Source organism: Trachymyrmex cornetzi, unplaced genomic scaffold (assembly GCF_001594075.2).
Source record: "Trachymyrmex cornetzi isolate Tcor2-1 unplaced genomic scaffold, Tcor1.1 scaffold302, whole genome shotgun sequence".
Lineage (NCBI taxonomy): Eukaryota > Metazoa > Arthropoda > Insecta > Hymenoptera > Formicidae > Trachymyrmex > Trachymyrmex cornetzi.
The window spans coordinates 553,302-565,088 of NW_017297714.1; positions in this window are offsets into that span (position 1 = coordinate 553,302).

Below are 11,787 nucleotides of genomic sequence, written 5' to 3' on the forward strand. Positions count from 1 at the left end.
TCGCTTGAAACCATACAACTTTGCTATTGGACATTTTCTCCAAAATGCATTCTAACTGAAGATATTAGGGGGATCCGATACTTTTCGATGACCCTGTATAATGGGTTTTCTACAAAATAAGAGCTGTTACTTAAATTTTAAATCTTATGGTGAATTCGATCACACGCACTACATTGGATCAATGTATATTAAAAACTATTTTATATAAAATATCTCAATGCAATGATACAATTTAATCAACTTTGACAACGATACATATATATTTTGTTAAATAATGTATCATTAGATATATTTTGTTAAATAATGTATCATTAGATATTTGCTTAAAATATTTATATATCTAATTTTTATACATTTAACTTTGTTGATTTTATGTAAAGCAGTTTTAGTACGGACTGATCTAGCGTAGCGCAAGTGACCAAATTCGCTATTAAATCGTAAGAAATCAACCAATCATAATCAAATGTAAGAAGATTAATTGATTATGATTGGTCAATTTCTTAAGACTTAAGGCTTAGGTAATGGCTTATTGTAGAAAACCTCTAATTTGTGTTAGAATTTGAAATAGAATTCTGCTTTTAATTTTCTAAATCATAATCGTATAAAGTCCATTCTACAATTGCGTAAACCTAGGTATAAGTGGTTGTAGTTGTAAGAATTGATCAATCAATTCGAAAATGTGGAGAATATTCGATTGTAATTAGTCGATTCTTATAACTGTAGTCGTTTACAACTAGGTGCTTACACAATTGTAGATTGCGCTTAAAATGCAAAATTTTTGAAAATATATATACTAAATGTATAAATATATCAAAATGCACGATATATACGTATAAATAGAATTCTGTCCTGAAAAAACATCTGACACAAATTGTAGATCGTTTAAAATGGGCCTAAGAGAACACCTACGAGCATCATTATCGAGTAATTATTCGCCTCATTGCATCTATTATATAAAATTGTTACACCCTAGATAGCACATGACATTAATACAACGTATACGAACGTTCTTAAGAATACTTGTACATTCTTAAAATGTTCTATGAACTTCTTTAGAAGTTTGAATACAATATTGTATGGGTACAAAATTAAAAGTTGCCTCTATTATGTTTCTGGCAGAGCTTCATAAATTCATTCTGAATAGAAATATATTAATTTATACATACATATAATAATAGAGATAATAAAATTATTATTACTATTAACCGTATTTTATTAATATTCTGGGATAAATCCTCTCAAGTACGTGCAGTCTGTTGTATACATTTATGTTCATAAGTACATATAATGTAAACATATTGATGAATGGATTATATAGCATGAATAGCGTTCATAAATTACAATAAAACGATATATATAGATGTTCAGACAAAGAAACTTGATTAAGTATTTATCATAATGTATCTACAAATTACGATAAAGACATAGATGTACTATACTTTTATTTGGGGGAATTCCGTTTGTCCACAAATCGTTTGTCTACATCACTTTTGCCGACAGTTCGATTGCGCACAAAAATTATTGCCTACAGCTCGATTGCCTATACATGTACTATTTTCTACTTAAAAAACACGAATACTGTTTTAAAACACAAATTTGATGATTTAAAAACACGAATTCTCTATTTCAAAATAAATTCTATGCTTTAAAATACAAACAATGTGTTTAAAAAATACAAATAATTTTCTTACTTGATTTAATCTTAATTTTATATTTCTTGTAGCCAATAATACTTGTATGTATATATTGGCCCCCATATTCGGCCAATATTGGCCATAAATGTCTCACCAATGTTCGGCCAATATAGGCGATACATTGGTTCCCAAATTGATATATGCTTTTAGATCATCCAATCAGCATTTTAGATCTGGAAGAATACATCAATAGCGAACGCTCACTCAACTGTTGAGTCCGCTGAACGCAGCCAATGTTTACTTCCTTTGTTATTTTTAATTTATTTTTTATTTGGACCTTAATTATTATATTCATATTCATGTAATAAAGTCCAAAGTCAGACTTTAACAAAATTTTTTTTTCGTTGATTTACAAATATTCTGTATAAACGATATATTTTATTTTTGGGAGTGAATGAAATAAAGATTTGATTTTCACTTAGTTTATTTCAATATCTCTATAAATAGAATTAAAAAAAAAATTAGGTAAGCCTTATTCGGCTCAGATCTTATTTGTGACAAATGTCACACTTACGCAAATGCTCTGACATGGCCCACATTGGTATCACCATACAAAGAGTTTCTTTTCTTTAAGGAGGTTCTCGCGTTTGATGAAATATAAGACAAGTCTATAATATACATGTAATACAAAATATAATAATATTAATAACATCTAGAAAAAATTTCATTGACTTTTACCGTACCATTTTGATGATATTTAATTATAAATTTATAGAATTTTACGTTACAAATTGAAGGTATAATCTTATTCTGTAGTTATTCTCTTGTAAATTAAGACACTTGCGTATAAGACAGCAATTTAAAAATCGTTATAATTATAAAGTAAACACTTAAGTTTGTTCTCGTAAAGTTTCATTTAAACTGACCGTGCAGTTTATAAGAAATTTATATTCTTCAATGACAAAAGCTATAGATATATGTCAAATGGACGATGCGTGTACATCAAATGAGCATCTTACAACTTTTATTTTGTCATTTAAAAAATATTTAGTAACGTATAAAATTAACAATAATTATGTATAATAGCATAAGATATTGTTAGTAACCTTTTTATTCCATCATTTTAATTCTTTTACATATTATTATGAATAAACTGTCTATTGACTAGGAAAAAAACGAGAGAACCTCCTTAATTATAAACAAAACAAATTGTCGCAAATGTATAAACTAAACATAGTGTTGTAAAATATGAATATAGAGCTACAATAACATGAACTACGGAAATTAATAACCATGTTTTCATAATTATAGAAAGCAATTATTTACTTACGGAATATTACATCACCACCACGACGTATTAGTTTTTTCCTGTTTTTACACAACAGAATGAATAATGATTTATGAATCGATGCAATCGAGTCGTACGGATCGCTTACTCGAATTCGAGGGCGTAACTACTTAATGTAATCGTGGGACAGAGTCCTCGAAATCATTATAAAATTCATATGAAATTTTTATGTATAATCCGATAATTACGTATGCAACCACGATAAATCATTGTATAATATTAAATAAATTCGTATATTTTACCAAACGACTTCATATGCAGCGAAAAAAATTATTTGTAATCAGATGAAATCATATGATGTCATGTAATATGTGGGACAATATTTCAGCTAGTATGGTTACCCCCTCGCTCGAATTACTACTGTCATCTGTTAAATTAATCGTAAAATTTTATATACAAACAGCGAATGGACGAGTGGACCTACTTTGGGAAACGGACCAAATTGGGCCTGGTTACCTTATAAAAAATTTGCAATTTTTCATAACTTGTTCATTTTGTTAAGAAATATACGTATAATTATATCCTTAATCAGAATGTTGCGCGATTTCGTTAATCATCGATCAAATCTAAAATCGCTGTTAACTCGACGCCCTGTAGAATGGCGCGCGACTGCGCAGACCGGCGCCGGAGCTGCGCCGCGAAAATTGCGAAAGCAAGTCGTGGCCGCGTAATGACGTCGTCGGCAGCAAGGGCACCTGGATTCCTAGTTCCTTACCTGGCACCTGCTGCCTACGATGCACCGCCGTGGATGCCCGAGGCGTGACAGCGGCATATCAACTTAGCAACGTGCGTGCGTTCGCGGCCGCTCGCTAAGCTGTCACGCGCGCAACGAGTATTTTGACACGGTACTTCAGTGTCCCCGTACGTATTCTCGTTGTATGGAACGAATAGAACGGAAGTGAACGGCCGCGGGATTGGGAATTCGGAAGTGCGATCACGTGTGGAGAAGTGACATAAGTTGACGATTCACCGGCGCGAATTCGATCGATCGGCCATGCCCGATCCGATCGGTATGCAACGAGTCCGGGAATGCGCGAGCCCGGTACGGCGGCGGCTCGCCTCCTGCAACACGCAAGACAGGATTTTCAAAGCGTAACCCGCCGCGCCGAAGAAAACCGCAAGTCGTGGCGACCGTGGCGAATGTGATTTTCGTGTTTTTCGTATGAGAGACGAGACAGCAAAGAGGCGATTACTTTCGCAGGATTTTATCGGGTAAGTCATTGAGCCATCTTTCACCAACTGTCTCTCAACGTTTATTTATAAGGTCTTCGAAGTGTTGATATATCCGCGTACATCTCGTGTGCAGGCAAGTTACATAAAAGGACGGCGGCGCGCGATTAAATGTGTGAGTCACGTTTGCGCAACCTGACGCCGCGTCGCCCGGCGTGAAGTCACGTCCCCCGATTCCTTCAATCTGGCCGAAATTTCGACGAACGAGTTCTCGCTGACAATTCCGTAAACAGAAATCTCATATCTCATAGTTTTCAATATCTGTGTATTATAAAAATGAAACTAGTCAAATTTCCTTCTCCTTTTTTTTAGAAAATGGTTGATTCTGAAACACAGGAGATACCTAGTGGTAACAATTGGTTCAAAAATATTTTTTTACAATTAGAAGCAGGAATTATTAAAAAAAAAAGGAATTTTATTCAGGTGTTTACTAGAATATCACTTTTTTTTAAGCAAAAATTACTGATAGATATTTTATTTTTCCTTTGAAAGAGTAAACGTTTAATAAACGAGAAAAATAATAGTAAAAATATATTAAAGTTAACACAATGGCAATAAAAGCAGGGATCATAGAAAAGCAACTTTTTATTTGTTTGTCACTTGAATGTTATTTTTTCTAAAAAAAAATCTTTGATTGGCTTTCTATTTTCTTCTTAAAAAAATTAATGATGAGGAAAGTAATAATAATAATAATTCAGTATTAGTCCAAAAAGTGACACGTTCTGTCCAAGTGACAACTAAAAGTAGAAATTATAGAAAAGTAACTTTCCACTTGTTTGCTGGAGTATCACAATTTTTAATAGCAAATATCAGTAATGGACACTCCATTTTCTCTTCGAAAGAATGAATGTTTTTGATGGACGCGGGAAACAAAGGTAACAATTTGCTGTTCTCCCTAAAATAACACTTTCTTGTCAAAATGATAAATGGAAGTAGGAATCATAAAAAAAGCAGCTTCAAATGCATTTGTTTGCCAAACTTTCTCATAGCAAATATCGGTGACTGATAAGTTACGCACATACATATAGCGAACGCTCAGTTATCTCCGTTTTATCATTCGATCTGATCTTAAATTAGATGAGAGTAATTAGTTTCGTAACTCCGAAAACTATTCGGTCGTTACGAGATTTCCATTGGCTCCCAGGAGTTAATTAAGATACATTTCCCATTTTATCGCGATAACGAGCATCATTGGCTGCGTCTCGTCACACGTTCCGATTCGCGTGCTGCAATTATCATCATATCGCAAGTAGTACAATCATATTTACGATTTAGTTAAATGTTTCGTAAAAAGTACGGTAATAAATATTAATAAATCGCAATTATTCGCATAGAAACAAATTTGCGGAGTAATTCGACATGTAAATTAAAAACTTTCTACCTTCTTAACACGGCACGTTATTTATAGGTATATTGCGCATTGAAATTGCTTTTAGAAATTCCGTTGTTCTTACGCCAGGATTGTGATTTCATCATGTTGATTCGTGGATCAAGTGATTTCACTTCGACGGCACACCGATTTGTCACGCTATCGAACGCTCTTCAGACTTCATCGCGGAAAATATCGCAACGATCCGACAAAATTCTCTTCCCCTTTTATCTGACATGAGATACAATCCTGCCGAAACACACAAAATGCATTTGCTTTAACGCAGTTGCTGTTGATAATGCACTCGCTCGCATGCCACAGACTCGATTTCGCCATTAGTATTTCATGAAGCGAGTAAAAGGTGTTTCATACTAGGATTTCGGTGTGCGATCATTGCAAACGAGAAAACAAACCTACACTGACGTACAAAAGTCGTTGATCTAAAGATATTGAAGAAAGTAAAGTAAAAATTGTGTACCGCAAAACCTCTAATCAATCGCGTTTGTACTCGTCGTCCGAACCGAAGGATTATAGTTTATTGGTCGGGGAACCGCGGAGCTTCGAGACGCAGGTGATGTAATCGTCACGCAGGTGGATCTCGCGCATAAGAAAAGCACGCATACTTACGCACGGCTTAAATTACACGGCTGGAGGGAAGCTGCAGTGATTTGATGCTCGCGGTTGTGCACGCGCGCGCGCACGTCACGTCGTAAAATGCAAACAATGCTCCTCCTTCGTCACTCCATGTAACAATCGCGCCTATTATCGCCTTTCTCCTTTGTCCGATTTTTTCCTACTTTGTTCAATTCCTCCCTTTGATTTCCGGTCTCTACTGGAAATATGCACATACTTATATTTGTGTCTTTACTGATGAGAAGAATCCATATATACATTACTTTCCATTTCGTTTATTGTCTCGCTCTACTTGTTAGCCGTCAAAGTTCTAGGAAAGTCGCGATATTTTTATATAACTTATATTTTACGTGCAAATCTCAAACTTTGTATTCAATTTTTGGTAACGACAACAAAGGATAATAGTAGCTACTTGAATGCTTGTAGGAACGTATTGAATTTATTTATTTGAGAAATGCATCAAAAAGAAGCTTACGAGGAATATATGGTGCTATTCACACTGCAAGCTTTTTCTCAAGACATTTATTACGTAAAGTATGGCGAGAAAAATGTCTTTGAAAAAGAAAGATACGAACATGAAAAGATAATTTCTATAAAAAGGAGAGACTATTTTATTTAAACGTATTTATAAAAAAGGTTAGTATTAATAACCTTAATTGCTAATAATACCTACAATCGAGAAAAAATTGAACTAATTATAAAGCTGAAGTGATATTTCGCAATAAACTTTTTATAGTATTTTACAAATGCTCATTAGCATTAATAGTATTAAATTGCTTATTAATTTCATATTCGACTGATGAAAACTTGCGACATTTTGTACTTCAATTTAAAACTGTGTTTCAAGATCGACAAGTATATAATCGGCGCATAGTATGCCCTTAAAGAAAAAAGAAAATTTTTCATCTTTTTCAGGTCGTAGTTTTTTAAATGTAAAAATTACCAAACTCACAGAAACTCAAAAAATATAGTAACCTTTCGAAAGTAGAGATTTCAAGCTTTAAAACCTTTTTTTAATTTAAATTTCGTTTATTTTTGACGAAGATATTGTATATACAATTTTGAATTAAAAAATACGAAGAAACTTTTTCCCCGACCCAATATAAGAATACATTTATACAATGTATATTAATTTTGATTTATATTCAAAGTTTTCATCAGTCGAATATTGACTGTTAACTGTTAATCAAAATAATTAAAAAATTAGATAAAATATTAATTATATTTATATTTTTTATCATTATTTTTATTTCTTTATTATATATAGGTAATGAATTATGAAATTATATTACCTAATTATATTAATTTGATTTCTATCTCTCAATTTATATAATTAAGATAAAGAAAAAATATAGCTCGTTGAGAGAGAGAGAGAGAGAGAGAGAGAGAGAGAGAGAGAGAGAGAGAGAGAGAATAAGATACTTAGTTAACACAATCATATAATATATTTACAACACCAACAATCGACACAATCGAAATTATTGAAATTAAATACCAAATATGCTACGGTGAAATTCCCGTAATGTAAACTGGTAAAATTTTTTATGATGCTTCTCCGCCGTTGCCGTATCTGTCCCTGCCACTTAACAATCGCGTGCCTATTGAGAAACTCTTGCCTTGAGAGGACATTACCTGCTGTTCATCTGTGGTATGCATTCCCACACCTTCACCTTTATACTTTTATGATTTACCATCTTTCTCAATGAGGTACGCATATTCTTGAATGTCGCGCGATCATTATTTATGTCACTCATGAACGGGAAGGAAGAATAACATACATCAAAAAATTCTTCTTCTTTCATTAACATATGATTAACTCTTCCAGTTCAGGAAAAATTTTTAATGTTTCCGTATATAAATTGTATATATTTTTAGATTTATATATATGTAAAAAATACTGTTTGGGTATATCTATGTACGTAAAATTATTATTTTATTTTATACATAAGATTTTATAATATAAAATGAAATTATATTGGGTAACTTTGCTCTAGCGAATAATATAATTGTAACGAAAATTTCGCAACAAATGAAAAACTTTTGCAAAAAAATTTTTTTAAATACGAAGAAACTTTAAATACGAAGATTATATCTTTTATAACGTAATATAGGATAGGGAAAAAAGTTTCTTCGTATTTAAAAAAATTTTTTTGCAAAAGTTTTTCATTTGTTATAAAATTTTCGTTACAATTCTATTATTCGCTATTATTACATTATAAAAAGATATTACTTTATAAAAGATTATACACTAAGTATAAGAATATTCAAGCCTATGACGGTCAAAGCTAGATCTTTTTTGCCTAAACAATTCCCAGTGAATTATCTATATCCTATATATGTACATGCATATATATCATATTTTTGTAGTTATTCAATATTTTTATACTTAGTGTTTAATTCTTGTCGGTCCGAATAAAATCTTATAAAAGATTATATCTTTTATAATGTAATATATGTATTACATAATTACACATGAGTAAATAATATATAAATAAATATAATTTTGTGAGATTTTTAAAAAGTTATAGGTATACATTATACATAGATACATACACACAGGATGTCACCTTCGCCGGATATTTTAATAGCATATTCCTGCGAGATCAATTAGAATTGAAAATCTAATAAGAAAATATCCAAATTACAATTTATTACTTACTTATCCAAATTACAATTTATTACTTACTTATAAGCGGAACAAAGTTAACCAAGGCTATTGCATAGAACTCACACGTGCTCAGGTTTGTAACTACATACATACTTACATGCGTATCTATCTGTCAACGTAATCTGGAATGATGTAATCATTAACCGCGTACTACGCTCAATGTATCGAATCTTTACCACGATCTCGAATTGACAATACAAGGTCTCGTTATGTATGCGGCTGTTCTATCTTAACAACCTGTATTCATCCAAGATCAAACAACCTTCGATTATCGTTTATTTCGATCTTCGCAGAATTCCCTTAACGATAAGAACTTCTGTATTTAAAGGTTTTAAAAATTCACTTACCAAAGTTTCTCAACCAGAAAAATAGAAAGTTCTGAGAAGACGGGATTTTTAAATTGTCTGTTAAAGGATAACTAAAAAAAAACGATATAAATATTATTGCGTAAAGATACATTAAATGGCATAAATAATTGTCTTTGATTTCTTTATAAAATTACTTAAACTTTTTGAACAATCAAATGTTTTTTAAAATTTGAAATTAGATGCCCTCGTTACATGCTTAAAATACTTTGTCGAGCAAATACGAACAGCAAACTGATTATCGATTGCATTAACGAGCCATTCAGATTCCAAACTGTATAAGTGATTCTACACTATTACCTATTCAAATTGATCGGCGTACTTACATACTGTGCATATACAGTTTCGTATAAATCAGCACAGCGGTTACTTGCAGCGCTTATTGAATAGTACAAAGCATACTGGACTATGCCACAGGCGAGAAATTATGCTCGCAATCAGATCCAAAAGGGTTTCCCTTAGCTGAAAACGCTCTGCCTCCCGAATGGCTTTGTTAGATCGCGAATCAGTAATATAGCGTGTAAGATTTAAGTTAGTCCAATAATATACTATAGTATTGTATCAGCGCCAGTATCGTAGAATAAAAATAGTACGTCTACAGTGAAAAATTTAAATTAACCAATACAAAAATTCTACAATTTTATAGTCTATAACGAGCATTGTAATAAATAATTTCTTAAAATTCAAATATTACACAGTACGACAAAAATCGATTTTTTTCCTTCCATGAAAAAATTAAAGAAATTCTGAAAGTAGATGTAAAAAAAATACCCGTGTCTCGGCGTTTTACCAGATCAAGTCGTTAACGTTTTTTAAGTATCATCAAATGTCTTTTTATAATACTGTACAGCACAGGTTTTCTCCCATGAAAAATTCAAAGAGATTCTGAAAGTAGATGTTAGGAAAGCATACCCGTGTCTCGGTACTGACTTACTGGTTTGGTAGCCGTCATCGAAAATTTTCTGGGCAATAAAAAAGCCGACAATTACAAAAAAATTGTTGCTGAAATGATTTCGGCTTTTCATGCAATGAAAGTTGACATGTCGCTCAAACAATTGTAAAAAGCCAATATGAAGTAAATACGATAAATGGCTGCATAAAAAACGTTAACGACTTGATCTGGTAAAACGCCGAGACACGGGTATTTTTTTTTTACATCTACTTTCAGAAACTCTTTGATTTTTTCACAGGAAGGAATGTATGTTGTACTGTGTTATAAATACAATTTATTATTTTAAACTGTATCACAATATAAAATGTATCGATTTACTTACACAGAAAGAACGATTTTATACAGAAAGAAGTATTTAAAAATTTAGCTAGATACGAATCTAAAAATAATTTTGATGGACTATCAAAATAATTGCGCAGGAATCTCAAGCATGAGAAGCAAACAAAAGTTTTGATATTTTAGCAATCAGTTTGAGCGTCCTACATGATTACTATGATGGTCTGGCAAAATTTTTATTTTTAGATCTGTATTTAGCTAAATTTTTAGATATTTTAGCAAAACCGTGCTTTCCGTGTAGTCTTTAGTTATTATCAATTACGTCAATTACTAAAATTAATATCTTGAAACATCTATAATATACCTATGAGCACAAATTTAAATTACTAATTTACGAACGCGAACATCACAACGTATGAACCAAATTTCCAAGCATGTTTTACAGTATAAACCTTGAGATAAGCAATTATTTGATACAAAAAGCATTGACTTATATCTTTGATATAAGGATGCGAATTGACTTGATGAATTATCTATTACCACATTATATCTCTGAAAATTATGACATAACCGTTGAGAAACAGTCGTTAATGGTAATAAGATTCAATGTCATACGTCAGGGATTAATTGTGATATATGCGTTTTTAAATTAGAAACTTTATACTTGTGTGTATTAATTTTTGAAACATTAATTTGTGATTGATGTAAAACTAAAGAAGATCAAATAAGTCGAAACGTTTTATATTGTGATGCTGTTTATGACGATAAATTATATTTGTAATATTTGAATTTTAAAAAATTACTTCTTGTAATGTGTTTATAGGCCACAAAATTGTATAATTTAATTTTAATGCTTTGGAACATTATAAGCTTATTAGATTATTGATTTAAATCGATTAATTTTAACCAATACATTTTATTTTATAATTTATAGAGTACGTGTATTTGCAATTACCGATGCACCATCGGTTTTTTTCTAATACAAATAACATTCGCCATGTACAAATCGGACAGACGTAGCCGCTATTCATATTTTTTATACCGTTTTAATCTGCGACTCCATCATACTTGTTTGATGACAGAAGAGGAACAAGCTTATCATTTATCCAATGACATCGCACCATGGCAACTTACTATCAAGAACCGTCGTTATGTAAATAACATACTTGATACAAAACGTGCTTCTTGACAGTACATCTTAGGTGCGCACGCATCCGTAGTTTTGCCACGGAAGGTGAATCACCGTGACGAAAGTGCAGAGACCCCTCTTGATGCACGTATCTGTGTTGAGATATCTCGATTCCATGCAGAA